Source organism: Bactrocera neohumeralis, chromosome 6 (assembly GCF_024586455.1).
Source record: "Bactrocera neohumeralis isolate Rockhampton chromosome 6, APGP_CSIRO_Bneo_wtdbg2-racon-allhic-juicebox.fasta_v2, whole genome shotgun sequence".
Lineage (NCBI taxonomy): Eukaryota > Metazoa > Arthropoda > Insecta > Diptera > Tephritidae > Bactrocera > Bactrocera neohumeralis.
The window spans coordinates 20,755,363-20,776,936 of NC_065923.1; the positions used below are offsets into that span (position 1 = coordinate 20,755,363).

Here is a 21,574-nt window from a genome sequence, read left to right on the forward strand (position 1 = left end):
ATTGTCTGCGAATTCGAATCTGTCGTTCACTACCAGACCCTTTTGCTTCGCTTTCTTATTCAGTCTGGAGGTAGCAGAATTAACGGCGAGGAGTCGCTTTGTCTGAAACCTCGTTTGGTATCGAACGACTCAGAGAGCTCCTTCCCAATCCTAACGGAACTTTTGGTATGGTGGTGGGGTCTTTTCCAACATTTGGCACATGGTGAATATATGGTGAGTTGTTGATTTTCCAGGCCTAAAGCCACACTGATAAGGTGCAATCAGTTTGTTGACGATGGGCTTTTAAATCATTCACAAAATACGCTCTATAGAACCTTGTATACGATATTGAGGAGACTTATCCCACGGTTGTTGGCGCAGATTGTGTGGTCGCCCTTTTTGTGAATTGGGCAGACCACACTTAAGTTCCTATCGTCGGGCTTGCATGAAAAAAATGCTCACTCATCTGATTCTATTTTCATTATTCCATTGGTAATGCTTTTAGGCGGGTCCCAAACCCAGCGCACAACCTTGGTGTGGGAATCTATCTAGCAAATAAAATATTTTAATCGCCAGGCATTATGGCATTACATGGAACATCTACTTATATACATATGTACATATAATTACATATGTTCTAAGAAAATTACATAATCAGCAAAACTTAGCATTAGACATGTGAGTATACATATGAACATGTCACACATACATACATACATATGTACATACATCAGAAAGCATATAGCATTATTGCGACCGACTTGCAATAAAAAAAGACAAAATATAAAAACATCAGAATGCGAGAACATCACTTAGTGCACAACAACAACGAACAAAGATGGCAATCTTTACAGCAAATCCGCCAGAGATGTGTGTGCTGAGTAGACAACAACAACAACAACAATATTAACACAAATGTGCAATAAAAACTCGTTCAAAAAATGCGAAGACTCGTAATAAAGTTGCGACATGTTGAACAGCATTTGTAAACAAGTTTATAATTCAACTGATAACACAATTGCAAAATAAGTAGCTCAAAGATAGCTGCACATACACACATACATACATTTATGTGCATTAAATGTGTCAGTATGTATATGTAGACATTTCATATATATATGTATGTAAGCCTGAGTGCAGTATGCGCAGCTTAAACTGCTGCCGCCAGACATAATTAAAAACAAAAAAAAATAAATAAAATGAAAAATTATTTAAATGAGGCGCGTCAACTCGTTCGAAACTAATAACAACAACAGCAATTAAATTTAACGGTCGCCGCTGTAGCAACAACAATCTACAGGCTTAGTATTAAAGGCTAAGGCGCATTTTTGTAAGTGAATATATGGTGATTTTGAAATATTCATACTTATGTACATACATTGTACATACAATATACAAAACGAGAAAAACGATAAGGGCTATCAGTGCACGTGAATAAAAAAACAAAATTATTGCTCTCAAACTGCATGAAAATTTCAAAATTGCAGCATCTAAAGATAACAGTTTGTTCCAATTATGGCTTTGACAGCCGAAATTCTTTATAGTCGTACATTATTGAAAAACAGTCCTCGCCTACTTGGAGGCTGATACGATACGAAAACTATTCATATAAAAAAATCTCTTCGGAGACGGTTGGAGTCTTTACTTCTTCTTTATTGGCGTAAAATTTCTGGTGCCGAAATGTTCAGAATGTTTGAAAAGGCCTTCGGTGATAATTGCTTGTCGCGAGCAAGTATTTTTGATTTGTAGAAATTATTCAAAGAGGTCGAGAACGCGTTGACGACGAACCACGTCAAGAACGGTCATCCACATCAACTGACGAGAATCTTTCCGATTACCAGGATGTCATGAATTACTTACGGCTTACGGCTCGGAAACAGACGATCAATCGGCCGTATATCGTGGCAAAGGTGAGCTGAAGCCGGAAAAAAGACGTCATCAGTTCCTTCCGACTAGCCACACTGTGAACAAGTAAAACTATTTGAGTATATATCTTATATACAGGGTTTGTATATAATTTATTGAACCAAACGTTACAATTCTTTAAAAACTTTCAAAATAGGCTCCGATGCAGCGCTGCTAGTGCGCAATTTCCAACCATTGAAGGCTTTACGGAAGGCATTCTCCGGAATAGCCCATTCGATCCACTTTCATCGGCCTTTTCAGGCAAGGAAACAAAAAAGTCCGCGGACTGTAGGGCGGCTGCGGAAGCGTTGGGATGCCGGCCTTGATTAGGTATTCCCCCGACAGCCGGTTCTACGTTCCGGAATTGACTCGGATTTTATCCGACCAAGGGCTGTTTTTCCGGCGATCTAACCCCGTTTGGATCGGTGAGTGTTAATTTGTGTTAGGTCTTGTCGGACCCGATTGACCCTTCGTTTGAGTCTCTTGAGGACTTCCACGTAAAACTTGGCGTTGACAGTTTGTCCAGGAGGAACAAATACATGGTGGACGATGCCTTTGATGTCAAAAAAAAAAAAACAATGAGCATCGTTTTCACTTTGGAATTGCTCATTCTTCCGGTCTTCATCAGCGACCTCTTCCCGGCCCTCCAAAAAGGCCTGTTGCCACCGAACCACACCACTTCTTGCTAGAGCAACATCTGGGTAAACCATATCAAACGTCTCTGTCACAGATTTACCGAGTTTCACACTGAATTTAATCGCGTATCTCTGCTCTAACGAACACTGCATTATCGGCTTGCACCACTCGCAGAAACACGTCGCGCGAAAATGTTTGTCTTGACTCTCCAGGTGCTCGGAGACAACTGACCAGCCGCTCGTTCCTCTACCGAATCCAGTCGATTCGCGCACGCTCCGAAGTAGCCATATTTTGTATATAAATATGTATGTATGTATGTATTCCGCTTTTAAGCCATCCCAGTGTAAGATGAGTTCCATAGTTTTCTATAATATACAGAGGTACCCAGAACATAGAAACATTTTTTTACAATTACCTCTTAAATAAATGAATAAAAAAGCTTAAAATCTATGGGATTCTCTTACCTCGTAAAGGTGTCTTTTGATAACCAAAATGTCAGATTTGAGGTTGGAAAATTGGTGGATAGCATTTTTAATATTTCCTTATAACTATTACTTCATAATAAATATTTTATAAAAATCCATAAAAAGTTTTTATTGAAATATTTTTTTATTAAACAAAATACATAGATTTAAAGACTGTTTACATATTGTAGGTACATAATATACTTTTTTACCTTGATATGTACATATGTAATCGAAGCACATATTTACATACTTATACACTTCATTTTTATACTAAAATATTCAGTGATGCCTCGTATTTGCTTTTGACCCCATTACGTGTGTCAACAACAAGCAAGCGCCACAGCACGACAACAACAGTAACAGCAGCAAAGTATGCACCCACACAGTGATGCTTATACAACACCTTACAAACAACTCGAGTATACTTGTAAGGCTGCTACTGTGGCTGTCTTCCCTGCATTAGTGCATCAAAAAGGTCTCACATAAGCCTACACATATTTTTAAGTATTTACTAATACAAAAAATACTTATACATAGTACACTAGGATGGATCCTTCTTAGAAGAGAATGGATAGCACTAACTCTATGCTTTTTAGACTTGATTAAGACACAAATGATGGAAGGAAAATTTAAAAAATGATTAATCTGATCAAATTTGACCCAGTCTGACTAGAAAACTGAGTATTTTCACGTATTTTTTACAAATCTTTATTATATTCAAGCTAATCTACTTTTCTCAGATTTATTCGAATTTTCATAAAGCCATTCAAAGTAAGTTCCTTCGTCAACGCAAGCATACCTTCAGTGCTGCCTTTTAACGAATTTTAGTTTCTTCGGTTTCGACTCCTATTTGGAGCGCCAATCGCTAGATTGTTGGGCAGTTTCGACGTTATATTCAGAAATCCACGCTTCATCACTAGCAATAATACATTTGATGAATGTAGGAATCTCAGCTATGTTGACAAGTATCTATTTTGAGACCTTTACTCGACGCCGTTTTTGCAAGAGACACAGATCTTTTGGTAACATTGACATGTTTCATACCCAAAACTTTAACCAAAATACTAACCTAATTATTAACCGAAATATTAACCGAAATATTAACCAAAATATTAACCAAAATACTAACCAAAATATTAACCGAAATATTAACCAAAATATTAACCAAAACATCTTGAAGCAATAAATAAAAGATATTGAGATCCTTTGAAAGCTTGTGATGCCAATAAAGCGATATTCTTTCAAGCAATGTTTCCTTAACTTTTCCTATGTTATCGTCATTATTTCATTAACAGAGGTAAGTTAACGACTCGCATGCGGCAAGCTCTCGATGACTTCACGATCTTTACTGAATGCTTCGTGCTGCTCAAATAATTTTGTTCGTGATTCTCCAAAACACAATAATTTCAACGACGCTGTAGCCGTGATTTCAAAGGAAACACCAAAATTCAAGAAAATTCGTTGCCGTATTTTACTCAACGATAAAAATCGAAGCTTTCGCGTCGTAAGCAAACTGCTGTCAAACACACAATAATTGAAATAATGACAGATGGAAATGAAACTCCACACGAACATAAAAAAGATTGTGACAATTTAAGAAAAAAAATTTGTAGATGAAGTTTGCGCGCGCGGATTTGATCAATCCGGGTCAAATTTGATCATATGGTAAAACATTTTTCTCATCGGTTTAAAAATACTCCTACAAAAAAATGTGTCAATGCGCTATTTAAATGCATCAATCCGGTTCAAATTTGATCAGATGCTGTAACTGTTGTCTATTTAAAAATACTCCTATTTCCTGCGCATATTATAAATTTGGTAACGTTAATTCGTTCGTCATCGTTTGTTATTATAAAAAACTTACCTGTAATGAATTCAATCTATTTTATGCCACCCTAATGCAATTAATGCATTCGCCACGTTGTTTGTTGTTATTGTACGTATAGTGCAATCGTAGTGCATTCGCTGCCAAGCACAGCCGTTTGTTTATCTAGCTGTTAATTTTTTCTTCGTTTTACACTCGTGGATGCCAATGTATGTGTATACATATGTACATGTTTATAGGTGTATAGGTGAGTGTCGGTGTATTTTGCAATCATTATTTTCAGTTTCGTTTTCATTCGGAATTTCATTTCCATTTCATTTGGCATTTTTGATAAAACACATACGAAACAACAACAACTACATACCATGAATAAACGGCAACCAACAGCGACTATTACAACAACAAAACGAAAAACAAAATGCAAACATTTATTTGTATGCATTTGTGTTGTTGTTGTGCAGTGAATTGATTTTGCCGCGATTACTGTTGTTGCTGTTATTGCTGCTGTGGCTGTTGCTGACGCCGATGGCATTGATCTGCAATGTTGCCGTTGGAATAGACATTGCAATAGCAACAACAAGACTAACAAATTATTCAACAACTGTGCAACAAATCAACTGTCGTGTTGCATCCATTGATGAATGTGAATGCCGTTTCGAAGCGAAAAAAAGAAAAAATTGCCATTACAAAAACAAAAGACAACAACAAATAAGTGTTTGAATAGCAAATCGAGACAGTGTGGCATGAATAAATGGAACTCAAAAAATTTTTGGAAGGAGTTTTTATACATACGTATGTATGTATGTACATATGTGATTATACATACATACATATATCGATAAAATGATCTCATTGAAAATTAAAAAAAATTTAAAAAATCCAAAATTTAAAACTCATTTTCGACATTTAATTTGCTATTAAAAACATCAAAATTATCAAAATAATTCCAATTCCTCTTTGAGAAGCTAAAGCCCATCGCGCTGCGCCAGGAAGCTTAAATGAAAAGCTTTCTACACACGTGCCTGCCAATATTTACAGTATCTAGCTAATACAAATTGTATATGGTTTACTGTTCATTATTAGCATCGCGTTGGCATACCGTCTCGTATAAAATATGTATTAAGCAAACAACACCAAAAAGCAACCTTATGAGACTGGTGTTTGGCTATGCTTAAGGCGTTTGATGGCGCTACGACAAGCTGGTGTTGGCGTCGTGATGGTCAATCGCTGGCATAGCCAATGAAATAGTTGTACCAGTTGTGTTGTTGTTGTTACTGCTGTTGTTGCTGTTGCTAACGTCGTCGCCATTCAGTCAATTTCACTTTCACTAATTATGTCATACGGCGATGACGATGCATGCCAGCTAGCACACTAGTGTTATTTGCGCATGCGCACAAATATTTATAAATTAGTATGTAGTTATTTTTACAGCTACTTATATTTGGAAGTATAATCGTAGCATACAACTCGATATCTTGATTATTTGAATTTATTTGTTTCGTAGACTTAACTACTTTAGGATATTAAGGATGTGTTAAGAACCCCTACTAACTCCTATGACTGGCAAATTTTATGATATCTTGGATTTTGAGTAGGACTACCGATATGTAATATCTTGAAAAACTGAAAGAACTGAACTGAACTGAAGAAACTGGCTTTTCATAGATTAGTTCATGTTTTGACATATGTATTAGTTATACACTAAAAAGGGGTGATAATTATAGCCAATTATCCCCGAAAAATATGGCTGTGTTATCTAACGTTGAGCAATACCAAAAGCCGCCGAGCCGTTTGATACTAAACGAAGTTTCAGACAAGACGACTCCCTATCATGCGACTTCTTCAATATACTCTTGGAGAAAATAATTCGTGCTGCAGATCTGAATAGAGAAGGTACAATCTTTTATAGGAGTATACAGCTGCTTATGCATGCCGATGTTATTGATGTCATTGGCCTCAACAATCGCGCCGTTAGTTCCACTTTCTTCAGGTTGGACTAAGAAGTGAAGCAAATGGGTCTGGTAGTGAACGAGGGCAAGACGAAATATCTCCTGTCATCAAACAAATAGTCGTCACATTAGCTACTTGGCTCCCACGTCACTGTTGACAACAATCGTTGTGATTTACGTGAGTACCTGACAGCGACGGCCTTACCTCACGGTGCTATGTTAAAGTATCTGGTAAAACCTTGTAGCTTTTGCTATAATACTTCCAGTTGAGCGCCCACATCTCAATGACTAATGACATTTGTCGCTTGAACTTCAAATATCTATACATTAGTCTATAATATCATTCCCAGCTGAGTATTATAGCATTATTTCTGACATAAATTATGCTGACATTTCAAGGCACGCCCAGAATAGAAAGACATAGTGCTTCGATATGGATTTTAGTCAGAATGTCAGCATCGAAATCGCCAACGCAGAAACTCTTGGCAACAGGTGCTACTCAACAGTGGACTGTGTACGCAATTGAGAAGTAAAGTCCTCTCTCGACGAACGAAGACCCAAAGAATGTTCTTTCAAGAATGGACGATGACATTCCCCATGAAAAGTCGACGTTACGTTTTTTTCGAGAGAAAGATAGGCGGAAGATTTATGGTCCTTTGCGCATTGGCAACAGCGAATACCACAGTCGATGGTACGATGAGCTGTGCGAGATATACGACGACGTTGGTATACAGGGTTTGCCCGAAAAGTAATAGGACTGATTTTCTTCCGCCTCGACAGTACTTCGGAGTTCAACTAGCCACTAAATTTTTTGCAATATCTATCTATTCAACTCAAACGATTATATCACAAACCAATTGTCCGATAGCTGTGATCGCTGGTTATTATAGCACGGCTGTGTTTTATTTTGTATTTTCTACAAACTCATATTACTACAATGCTTTCAAATTTAATTTCGACTTATGGTTTAAATATCCAAAATTTGAAAGCACTTTCTTAAATCACCTTTCGTTTGGCTGCCTTTAAAAGCACAACTTTGCATATTTTTTTTATAGCGTATGAAAATGAAAACACTTTGCCTTGCCTACTGGCACCTTCCTGTTGTATTCTTTTGAACATAAAAAGCAGCAAACTCCTTTTATTTACAATTTTCAGTTCCGCATGTGCCAGCACTATTTACACAGGTACACACATAAGTACCAAATATATATACGTATGTAGTATATAAAATTGCTGCGATGAAAAGGGTGCATTATGAAAAATGTTGGCCTAGTCACAAAGTAGCATAAATGTGTCAACGCTCTCATATATGCAAATATTGTGCATTTCAACCCCTAAATGAGCTTTAAAGCATTTAAACAGTAATGATTCATATAACTGGTACAGGTAATTTTTGCTTAAAGCGTTGAGTGGATCGGGTTTCTGACTATAATGTAACGCTTCCTGGCACAGTTCGTTGAGCTTGATAAATATAACGTGCGAAAGGGCACGTTTTGAAGGCAATTATTGTAAATAAAAATATTTTTCAAAATCTATGTACATATTTATAAGTATGTATGTTGTCGTTCCCACTGAAAGCCTGATATCATTCTCTTAAAAAAGTATATTGAAAGTGTAATTATTGTGAAATATTGATTTGTGAAATTGTTTCGACTATGTGAACGTGCCATAATTCTGTAATATAGCTTTGAGATTTTGAGTTAAAGAATTATTTTGCACCAAAAATATGGTGTGTAAATTTAATTTAACTTAAAAAATATATTTGTATGAATATCTCAAATTAAAAACTGTTTAGGATAATGCTATAAACGGCAAATGCTATAAACGGCAAAAACATTTTTTATTTTTTTTTTTGCTGTTAACGTTAATATTTTTGGCATTCATTAACCGTTCTTAAAATCTGTTAATCCCAATTGTTGTTGCAGAGCTTTTTGTTGTGTAGTCATATATATGTATGTAGATCGATGGAAAATCCGATACTGAATACTTTCCAACGATCTTTAAGACTTCACAACAAAGAGCTCAGCCACTAGCGGCCATGAATTCCATGTTTTCGAAAAGTTTTCTTCGAAAAAATAAAAACTTTATAAACACAAACGCCAAAGTATGGTATAGTATTATACTACAATGATAAAATGGAAATGGTAATTTTTTTTTCTGTAAGTTGGTAGTACTGTTAGTAACATCTATGCTAAATCTCACGTCAAAATATTCATTGGAAGAGTAGTTGAGATACGTGTCGTTTTGTGAGGCTCTAAAATTGGATTGTTCGATTTTTACTATGTCTGAATGTATTGAATAAAGAAGTGCGATAATGCACCATTGGTTATTCGTGATCATTTCGCCACATTTTCAAGTCATATCGAGCCGCAACCAACGCATTCGTCTGATTAACCTTCGTGTAACTTTTGGCTATTCAGCAAATTCACATGACTCCGAGGAAACCGTTTTGACTCAATTGAGAATATAAAAGCTGAATCGAAGAAGGCTCTGATGGCCATCACAACGGATGAATTTTCCAAGTGCTATGATGACTGGAAAATTCATTGGCATAAGTGTTTTGTAGCGGGAGGCGACTACTTTGAAGGAGATGAAATGGACAAAAACCTTTCAATTTAATCACCGTAGTAAAGACCTGATAAATACTGTCTTTGATCTAACACCCAAAGCACCCGAAAATTGTAAATAAACCACAAATTATTTATTTATTCAGCAATATTTATTTAGTCGATTTCAAAGTAATCCCCACCAGACGTACTTATGTCAACGACTTTACCTGTCCTCGAAACACATTTTTTGAGATGGCTTTCAGCTTCTTCAGCGAATTAAGTTTTATCTCTTCGATCGACTGAAAACGGGTTCCACGGAGCGGCAATTTCAGTTTGAGGAACAAGAAAAAATCACATGGCTCATCAGCAGTTATAATGCTCTCCATGGATGTGGGATCGGAATTCGTACGATCATGCATGACCAAAGAGACCTGTTTACTATTACTCTTTTTGAAAAAATTCAGCTTTATCGGGACGAGACCGGCAAGAACGCGTTTCATACCCAAAGTTTTCACAAAAATCATGCAAACGGACTCGTTAGCGTTGTCGAGCTCTCTTGTCATCTTTCTAACACTTGCCTGATGGTTTTCAAGCACTACATCCTTAATTTTTATACTCCCGCAACAAAGTTGCTAAGGAGAGTATTATAGTTTTGTTCACATAACGGTTGTTATGTAAGTCCTAAAACTAAAAGAGCTAGATATAGGGTTATATATACCAAAGTGATCAGGGTGACGAGTAGAGTCGAAATCCGGATGTCTGTCTGTCCGTCCGTCCGTGCAAGCTGTAACTTGAGTAAAAATTGAGATATCATGATGAAACTTGGTACACGTATTTCTTGGCTCCGTAAGAAGGTTAAGTTCGAAGATGGGCAAAATTGCCACGCCCACAAAATGGCGGAAACCGAAAACTTATAAACTGTCATAACTAAGCCATAAATAAAGATATTAAAGTGAAATTTGGCATAAAGGATCGCATTAGGGAGTGGCATATTTGGACGTAATTTTTTTGGAAAAGTGGACGTGGCCCCGCCCCCTACTAAGTTTTTTGTACATATCTCGAAAACTACTACAGCTATGTCAACCAAACTCTATAGAATCGTTTCCTTCAGACATTTCCATATACAATTCAAAAATGGAAGAAATCGGATAATAACCACGCCCACCTCCCATACGAAGGTTATGTTGAAAATCACTAAAAGTGCGTTAACCGACTAACAAAAAACGTCAGAAACACTAAATTTTACGGAAGAAATTGCAGAAGGAAGCTGCACCCAGGCTTTTTTTTAAAAATTGAAAATGGGCGTGGCCTCGCCCATTTATGGACCAAAAACCATATCTCAGGAACTACTAAACCGATTTCAATGAAATTTGGTATATAATATTTTCTTAACACCCTGATGACATGTACGAAATATGGGTAAAATCGGTTCACAACCACGCCTTCTTCCAATATAACGCTATTTTGAATTCCATCTGATGCCTTTCTGTATAATATTACATTAGAAACCAATGATTGGAATAAAACTTTACAAAAATACGGTATTTCGCCTTCTTCCAATATAACGCTATTTTGAATTCCATCTGATCTGTATAATATATACTTACATTAGGAACCAATGATGACAGTGGAATAAAACTTTACAAAAATACGGTATTTGAAAAATATGTAAAAGACGGATAATGAAATCTCGATTATCACTTTATCGTATAAAATGTTCGGTGACACCCGAACTTAGCCCTTCCTTACTTGTTTTTAATTGAAAATGGGCGTGGCGTCGCCCACTTATGGACCAAAAACCATACCTCAGGAACTACTAGACCGATTTCAAGAAATTCGGTATATAATATTTTCTTAACACCCTGATGACATGTACGAGATATGGGTGAAAGCGGTTCACAACCACGCCTTCTTCCAATATAACGCTATTTTGAATTTCATCTGATGCCTTCTCTGTATAATATACACATTAGGAAATGAAAATACAATTAAATACTCAAAGTACACAAATTGATCTAATCTAATTAATTTTACAGCAAAATAAAAAAATATGTAAATGACGGATAATGAAATCTCGATTATCACTTTATCATGCTTGAGTATAAAATGTTCGGTGACACCCGAACTTAGCCCTTCCTTACTTGGTTTAAGTATTTTCATCAGTTGAAGATGTCGATGGTCGTCCAGAACTAGGCATATCTTCAACAATCTTTGTTAAAAAATTGTTTTCAACGATCTTTGTTGTTAAAATTGTATCAGCTACAACTTTTTACAAACTTTCATTGAGAACTTTACCTAGTAATAACTAATACGTATGTGTATAATTGTATATACTATTACTTTCATTTACTATTATTTTCATAAATGAAATTTATAAGCCGATATTTAGAACCAGTTGTATATTTATAGTTGAATTCCAACGGCTAATTGAACACAAAGGTCCCTTAAAGCGATTAAAAGGCAATGTTTACTTTCAGAAATATGTCTACAAACAATAAAATTCATTAAAATTATACTTACGTTGACTTTGTTTACAAATATGCATACGAAAATTAAGCCTTAAAACGTTTAGCATTTTTATAGTGCATTTATTACTTAATGGTTACAAAGTGCATGCATACACGAGCACAACTCTTTGCTTATAAACATGTAGGTATATACATACATATGTATATATGTATGTAGGTGGGTATAAACACATCTGCACATATTTGTGCTTACTCTTTGAACAACTAACTAGCTGCAAGTGAGCTGCAGCAACTCAACTAAACACACTTTGTTAATGCAAAAATGCACTCTCTGCTCAGCTGGCTCTTCTAGCAGCACTGAATAAGTTTGCAACGCTCGCCAAAACTCACAGCGTGCACTAAGCAAGCAAATAGCGAAAAACGGCAGAGGGTAATATCTACCTATGCAAAAGCGCTAAAGCACATACAGACAATATACAAGTATATACCACTAAATATGTGAGTGTGTGTGCTGGTAAAGTGCATGCGCACGAGCACATGCTCTTAAAAAGCTGTTTGCAGTGGTGCAGTTTGGTGAAGTGGCAGCGGCGGTGCATGCTTGTGTGCAAACCAGCTGCAATTGAGAGTGAAATGAAAATGAAATTGAGGCTGCGCTGCGAATGAGGAGGCGCGTCTAGCAATGCAGGCAGCTGGCGACGGCACTTGCTAGCACATGCGTGGGTTGGTGGGGGCGTATACGTGATATTTGAAGTGCGGTTTATTTTCGGTTTTTTTTTTATTTAGTGTAAAAGTGAATTGCATGCGGTGCATGAAAAGGTGGTTAGACTTTTTTCTTTTTGTACACACATATATGTACATATGTACATTTATTGATATATAGGTATTTATGTATATATTTTATGCACGCCAAGCAGTCAACAATTTATAACAATTAACGCTACCGATTTTTTTTAATATGCAAGCATGGCTGCTGTGTAAAAAGTAATAAAAAGTTATCTGCTATTTCAACCACCGCCAACAGCCGCATAACTTTGCAAATGCAATCTCTTTGCCCAACTTCGACACTCTCCCTCTCATTATGCACTGGCTATGCAATATACATATGTATGCATGTGTGTGTGTATGTATTTTGCTCACAACTTCCATTATTCGCATGCTCCGCATGGCAAAGAGCACCACCGCTGGCAAGTGTCGCATTGCAGTTGCACCCCTGCTCCTGTTTGTCAATATTGCTTTGCGCACATATTTACATATCTACAAGCAAATACACACACTACATACATATGTATAAAGAGCACACACCCGTGTGTATAAAAAAAGCACACACACATATATATATATGTATGTGCTTGCGTTGCATGTGCAGTCAAATACATGTGGTTGGGTGTGCGTGCGCATGTGTTTGTGGCGCGTCGTGTGAGTGACCTATCTCAATGCAATTGCATGTGTCGTTTGCCATTTTTAAGTTGTTCTCATTTATCTTCGCTTAAATTGACGCAGGCAGGCCAAGCAGGCAGCCGGGCACACAGTTTCTGTTGCTGCTGCACTTTATTGTCGTACAGTGTGTGAGTAACCCTGATCGCTGTTGTTGCTGTTACTGTTGCTGCTGTTGTTGTTGCTAGTGGTCATATTGCTTGTGAAGTGGTTTTATTATCGTCAGACAACTATTTGATTTATTTGCACATAATTTATTATTCAACTTCGAAGTTTGAAAATTAAAACGGCGCGCCGCACAGACATACATACGTACGTACACACATACAATGTATGTATGTACATATATATTGTAACTGTAGCATATAAATGCAGTTTAACTTTCAGTTTTATCGGAAATTTGATGCATGAAAATAGGTTTTTGTTTAATTTCATTTTTTTTAATGAAATTGTGGACCTACAGCATGCAATTAAAAATATGCATGTGTTATTGCAGTTGTCTACATTGTAGGATTATTGGATTTTTTTAATCATTTACATTTTTAGTTCACTCAAAATTTGTCTTATGGCCCGAGTGTCTCTTTGAAATACCCAGCAATAAAATATTAAATAAAATAATAAATATGGCAAGGTGTAGAAGTGTATGTTAATCGTTATGATGCAGAGTTAATAGTTTGAAAATGCGTTATGTGTCATGAAATTGGAGTCAAAGCTTTCAAAGTGTTTATATTGCAAAGTGGAGTGTAAAATTCTCGCCAATTAAAACAAAAAAAATAGTTATAAATATTAAACAGTTCTATAAGAAATTTTCGGAATAAAAGAATTTAATATTATTAAATAAATATTCCACTAAGATATAAAAATCAATCAATTTCTTAATCTAGTCGCACTAGAATATCGTGAACTCTCAGGATTGACTAAATTAAGGGGTTACATGGATTTCCTTGGGTAAAAAACAGCCTTTTTAAAACAATTTTTATCTCATATAAAAATGAATTATTTTATTAAAACTTTTAATTGTTACAAACATACACTATTAACAAAGAAATTCTGAAATTTTGGTAATAAAATATTTTAAACTCGGCCATTACGAAACCATTTCCGGTGACCCCTCGGTAAAAAGATGCGGCCGCGTTAGCAGAATAACTTCTTACAAGATTATCTAAAGTGAAAAAATAAGTGTTAAAACCTTAACTTAGAACTTGGACGAAGGAAAAAAACTAAGAATTGGACATATTTACAAAAAACTGAAAATTTCAGTGACAATTTAGCGACATTTTTTTTCAAATAGTTGTAATAAAAAAAAAATCCTACATCCAAGTGGGACCTGTGTAAAATTTCATGAAGATCCGACCGACTTCAAAAACATAGTTTCGAGAAAAACGCCTTTAAAAACGGCGCACTTAACCTATGTATATAGCCTCGAGCGCATAAGTTCTCAAGGCTGTATCTCCGAAACTCGGATCAACTTGAAAATTTAGGACAATATTCTAGAGATATAGAATTTAATAAAATAATAAAAAAAAATTATATTTTTTAAGACCCAGAAACCCATGTAACCCCTTAAGATATAAAAATCAATCAATTTATTAAACTAGTCGCATTAGCATACCGTGAACTCTCATCATTGACTGAATTAATAAATTAGACCGGTATAGTAATTTCGAAAAAATTTAAATTTGCTTACTTAAAGTATACTTTGTGATCCTAAAACCACTAATCAGTTAATAGAATTATGAAAAATTTAATCCACTGTAACTTTTTACATTACTCATTTTTCAAACCTGGAGACAATGGTACTGTTTTTGCTGTTGTTGTAGCGCAAATTTTCTGCCGAGTTGACAAATCTTGGCCGGATCAAAAGTCCGGGTCCGTTCCGGTTATGTAGACCCTACTGTCATGGTACTTGAAGGTGATAGTATTATTTTTTAAATTTTAACTTCTACTTCAGAGTAATATTATCTAGTAAACTGCGTACGATTTTTTATTTTTATTCCAATTTTTTTTTATAAATAATTTATTGCTCAATCCTTCTAAAAAAATAATTTTTTTTTAAAATTGCGCCATTTTGCCAATGCAAGTTTTCTGTTGATAAATTTTCATTTTATTTTATTTTCTGACACTACAAGCTCATAGAATCTTTCAGAATATATTTTTCAGTTAGACTCTTTTTCAAGGTTCTAGACTGACACAGCTCCAATAAATCTACAAATATAAGACCATTACCACCTATTCAGTATGGGGAAAACGAAACCTGGACTAAATAATTCGATTTGGATTATTTTAATTTTTTATTTTTAGATTATAATAATATAATTTTTAGAAAGTTTAGCTTTTTTTTAAATTTTACATACTCAAGAAAAGAGGTTTTAATATTGAACCGAAATGTTTTCGAATTCAAAATGTTTGTGGTTGAACTCTCTCATTTTCAAAAAACCTCGCAAAGAGTTTATCGCCACCTAAAATGCAAAATAAAGTAACATCACTTTCATAAATTTACAGGCGAAGGAAAACGATATAATAGAAACCACTCATATTGAAACAAAATTTGAGTTTTGTTATAAAATGGTTATATCTGACAGCTGAAGCTGGAAATTTTATGTTACATATATATAATGTGATGTAGGGAACCTTTAGCAATAAAAAACTCAATTTCGATTTTTTTGATGATACGTTGTTTTTCATTTTAGGTGACGATATCCTTATGATATCCTTTTTTTAGAGAGAATTCGGTAATCTCTTGTTTTAAAGTCATGGTATATATAGTGTCGCATAGTAGTACCTTTCTAATACAGCACAACTATCAGGAGAGCACAATAATTGAGAGTCGTCTTAACTCCACTTATAATGCTTAGGAACTTACTTAGGAGCAAACTAAGCCAGTGCTGCCAGATGCTGGCAGACGTTCGAAGTAAGGCCAAAATATCTTCACGAAATTTCAGATGGGATCACTATAGCATATAGTATTTGCCTTAGAAACTGGCGAATCAAACTGAATCGCTTATATGGAAACCTTTTTGAATTGACAAGATGTTTTTCCGAAATTTGGCATGGAAAACTGTCTAAGACATTGGTGTAAACTCCAAAGAAAGATTGGACTGCTATAGCATATTTACAAACGAACAATGAAATCAAGTCCTTGACCTATTTGACAAATTGACAAAATTTGTATCTTCACAAAATTTGGCCCAGTTTATTGCCGAAGACAAGCCAAGAAACAAGAATATAAAATATAGAAAACGCTAGCATTACAAAAAAAAGTTATATTTATTTTCAGAAATTTTTTATTTTTTGTTTATAGCAAAATAGACCTAAACTGCTGCATAAATATCTATACATAAATACAAATATACAAATGCGCCAATATATTTTCTTTAATTTAATTTTTTTTTTGTTGCATTGCACTAGCGCTCGCAAGTCATGCACTCCTTTTTGGCTCAAGGCCTTTGATAATTTTGTTTCGCAATTGCGCAAAAGCGCGCCGCACAGACACACGCACGCCGACATGGCAACACGCAGGCAGATATAAATGACCGACTTGCAGTTGCAGATACATATGTATATAGGTATGACATACATATATTAATGTATATGGACATATACAAGTACATATATATATAGGTATATATATATACTTACATATATAGGCGCAAACCCAATAGATAGTCAACGCTTGCAAACTGCGAGGGCGGCGGCAGAGCATGGCAAAAACAAAACGTTTTCATATCGACGCGCTTTTAGGCTCGACTATGCGAATAATTCCAGCGTTTGGAAATGCATGCAATGCACCAGCATATACTAAACAATATATGTATATGTATGTAGAAAATAAGTTTTAATAAAAAGTCTATATTTGCGCATATTGAAGTCAATAAATATAGACATTGTTGCTGCCGCTGCTGTTCCAACACAATAGAGACTGCAATCAGCAATCAGCCGATACCGACATAATGAAATTGCGTGCACGGTGCCCCCGTATAGGCCGCTTTTGTTTAATCAAAATGTGCCTGAATAGCTGCATACAAGCATATTTTACACATGTGTGGCAGCGTGTGTGTGTGCTTTTAAATTTATTTCAGATTCCCGCACATCTGTAATTGTAAGCAAATTATTTTTTAATATTTGCAATGATGTTAAGGTCGCACTGCACCAATTACATACAAGTATTGAGAAATATGCAACCTGATCATACGTTTTCGTTATAAAGGGTGATCACTGTCGAAGTTCCCTACTTAAAAAAAAAAAATAAAAGACAGTAACTTCAAAATTAAAAAATTTGTTATCATTCGAAACAAAAAAAAAACATTCTTTGGCATTAATTTTTTTGAATATTATTTCTCTCAAATTTAGGCCGCGCCTACATCTCAGATGGTCCATCCGTTCAGTACAATTTAAGACTCGTTCGATCATTTCCACTGTTAACTGGCGAATCACACGCGTGATGTTTGGCTCCAACGCCTGAATCGAAGGGAGATTGTCCACATAGACTTGAGACTTTACATATCTCCACAGGAAAAGATCTAACGGTGCGACATCACGCGATCTTGGTGCCCAATCGACCGCCCCAAAACGTGAAATTATCTGATCACCGAAGTGTCCTCTCAATAAATCCATTGATTTATGCGATGTGTGAGAAGTGACGCAGTCTTGTTGAAATAAAAAGTCTTGTTGAAACCAAACGTCGCCGAGATTGAAATAAGTACCTTTACTTGGATCACCCGTTAGCTATAAAAGTTATAAAACAGCTATATTTCCAATATTTTATACTCTGGATTTTACTTCAGTTAGAAGAAGCGACATTTAAGGGGCAATTGCTATTAAGTCTTCTTCTTTATTGGTTATAGCTGAGATCTTTTCATTGGTAGGGTTTTTTACGTGGCGAGTCCCGAACCCCTGCCTCCAATCGGATGTTTTTTGGCTACACAGAGGATACTTGGTCTAAGACCGGAAGTCGTGAGCTGCCGGAGCGATATACAAAATAATGGTTTCTGGCCACTCCGAAGTGAATGGCGATTTCCTCGCTCCATCCTCCAATTTTTTAAGTACTTCCTTCTTATTTATCTAACTTAAGCATCGAAAACAAAAAAAGTCAAGAAAAACGCTATACATACATACATATATACATATATATTCATAGGGTCGCCCACGTTACCTTCTGGGTGTTACAAAATTCGTTTCAAACTTAATATACTTTCTTCAGAAATACAAATTATATTTGAGCAATAGCTTTTTTAGCCTAAACTCACAAATCGAACGCATGTTCACCTCTCAGATGGCTGATTTGGCTTGCTGGCTCTAATGAGCTACATTATTCAGCTCCATAGTCTTGTCCTTGGTCTGAATGGCATGTCTTTCCTGTCGGCCGATACCAGCCTGGCTTCGATAGGATAGAAACATTCTCGCTCAATCAATGGGCTCCTAAAACTCCTTTGTAAGTTCCACATTTATAGACGGTCCTTGCCTTTTTTCGTTGGATTATCGACCTTAAAAATAGGTATTTCCCTGGCAGATGAACCTCCCCGCTGTGTGGCCATATTTGGCGATAGAGTTTGATTCCAGCTGCCACTGCCGTTATCGCCTTCCTGAAGATAGATTCCTTTAATATTTTAGTATAGATGTGTTTATTTTCTCAGTTCATTTTTTGGATCCACGAGTACAAGTACAGCTATCTTATTACGGAGGGCGCCAAGTATCCGTAAGCCAGGTTGAGCCTCGGCACAAGTCGCATGTGGAGTTCTAGCCCTTTCTGTACCTCCAAGTAGTAAGACTCTCCATCTAAGTTCTGGCTATAGAAGAGCAACTAATATCTAGTTTAAAAATCCGACCTTAGCTAGATAGCTTCCAACTGCAACAGCGGCGAACTGTTACCAGGTTGATATAACAAGATATCCTATTAACAGAATCTACAGGCTCAAATTTATATAATATATCCGTTGATCTTCGATGGTTTCTCATTTACTGCTTTCTCTTTCCTTCTTCACAACGGCTTCGTGGTTAAAGAAGTACGATTATTTTAAGAAGAGAATAGGCAGTTACAAAATATTTGCAAAACCACGAGACGACCAAACATATGTAATACTCGTAAAGCACCATGTAAATATATCATTTATATACATAGGTATATATACATCATGCCCCATGTGTATGTATATGTAAATGCCTTTAACAATTTGTGTAAGTTCTCATACTCCATCGCATTAAAAGCGGAAGAAGGCACAAAGAACGAAGGCAGAACATGACCCAGTTTTGTCGGAATATGCGGCTGGCTGTTGCTTTATAATCGCATTATTGCTTAATTGTCGGACGCACTCGTAACCCCACAACCCAACAGCGCAACGACAACTGGAAAACAACTTACTCGACAACAGCGTGAATTGAAAATGCAAATGTGGGCAGGCAAGAGAATGCTGGCATAAAGCGCTACATATTTACGGTTTTATATATGCTTAATATATATGTATTTACACAAATATGTGCTTATATATTTACAACATATGTACATACATATGTATGTATATGTGCTTGTAAGCTTATAGGATTTACTCCTTACGCTCTTTTATGACATTCTACAGACTATTATAGTTATGTATATATTTTATGTGAATGTAAAAAGCATAACTAAATATATGAAAATATTTAAAAAATATTAGAAGAAAAAATTTATTTTTTTTTTAATTAAAAACAAATTAAAAAAAAAAATTTTTAAATCGCATTATTTAAAATTTTTTTTTTTTTTTAATTTAAAAAATAATTAAAAAAAAATAAGAAAGGCATAAAAAATTAAAAGCAAATATTTGAAAAAATATATATTTTTTTATTAATAATATTTTTTTTATCAATAATATTTTTTTTTATTATAAAAAAAAATACCGTTTTTCTCTATTTTTTCAGAACCGCAATTTCGCATTGATGGAGTGTTGAACATAATCTCATAAAAAATCAACAAAAACTACACACACATAAATATATATCTACTTACAACAGCAACTCCATACTACTTCACGACGCCTGCATTTAGTTGAACTAAACTAAAAATAAATCTACCGAAGCAAAACCGACGGAAACACGCAAAACGGAAAAAGGTGAGTAATGAGTCATTTTTCAAAAACATTTTTTTTTATTTCTTACACTTTTCTATTTATATTGTTTCTTTAGGTTTTACAATATATACATACATACATATATGTAAATATGTACTCGTGTGCCTGCCGGACAGTTTATTAAAAATGCATAACTCCAATTCGTAGCAGCAGGCACGTGCATATTCTTATATGTGTTTGTATGTGTCTCGCTGCATTATTGCAATTCAAAACACACTTGCAAGTTTACAGTTATTGCAATAAGTATGCATACATACATACAAACTGACAACAAACTTGGTTATCGTTTAAAAACCCATTCATTATTCATTGATTTCTATTCAGACTTAAAGTTTTAATTATGATTTTTGGAAATGCACACACCCTTACATATGTTTTGACGTAAGCGCATACAAAATTCGGTGCGTGTTTAGCGCACTACATGCATGCATGCCTGCGCCGGACATTTCCAAAAAAGTATGAAATTTCGTGGAAACTTATTAAATGTCACGCAATTCCTTTCAAGCGTTAGTGTAACGCATTGCATATTAAAATTAACCAACAGTTAAAAAGTTTCGAAGTATTCAAATATATTCATTGCCTAAGTGGGAGCATTCCTCATGGTCACTTCTAAGTTATAAGAGGCATTTTATTTGATAAATAAATAGAAATAATGTACTTTACTCAAAAATCGACAATTCATTTTGGTCCCGCAGCCTACTTCCAGGAGGATCACCGAAAACGGCTTCCTCATCAGTTTTTTCTACTTAAAATTTCCTGAAATCCAAAAACCAAACAATGTAAAGGTTGATCCATTTTGAGGTTCTCTACTTTTTTAAAGAAGAAACATAGACACTTTAAATTTAATGAGGAATGTTTATTATCATTCGAAAGAACATTCTTTGGCATTTGTTTTTTGAAGATCATCAAATGTTGGCCACGGCTACGTCTCAGATGGTCTATCCGTTGAGTACAATTTTCGTTGACTCGTTCGAACATTTCGACTGGTAACTGCCGAATGACACACGTGATGTTTTGCTCCAAGGGCTCAATGGAAGCGGGATTATCCACTTAGACTTTAGACTTTACATATCCCCACAAGAAAAAAGGTGTGGCCAATCGACCGGTCCAAAACGTGAAATTATCTGCTCACCGAAGTGTTCTCTCAATAAATCCATTGATTGATGCGATGTGTGGAAAGTGGCGCCGTCTTGTTGAAACCTAACGTCACCGAGATCACGAACTTCAATTTCAGGCAAAAATAGTCGGTTATTATAGCGCGA

General features: G+C 35.5%; 1 protein-coding gene across 4 annotated transcripts in view; it reads left to right on the forward strand.

The window, feature by feature from the left end:
* The window catches only part of LOC126763673 (solute carrier organic anion transporter family member 74D), a 122,064-nt gene that overhangs the window by 69,493 nt on the left and 30,997 nt on the right, over positions 1-21,574 (forward strand). For all 4 annotated transcript variants that reach the window (XM_050481387.1, XM_050481385.1, XM_050481386.1 and 1 more), the window contains exon 5: positions 20,104-20,294. The gene's annotated coding sequence lies outside the window, so the exon portion shown is untranslated. The remainder of the gene's footprint in view (positions 1-20,103; positions 20,295-21,574) is intronic.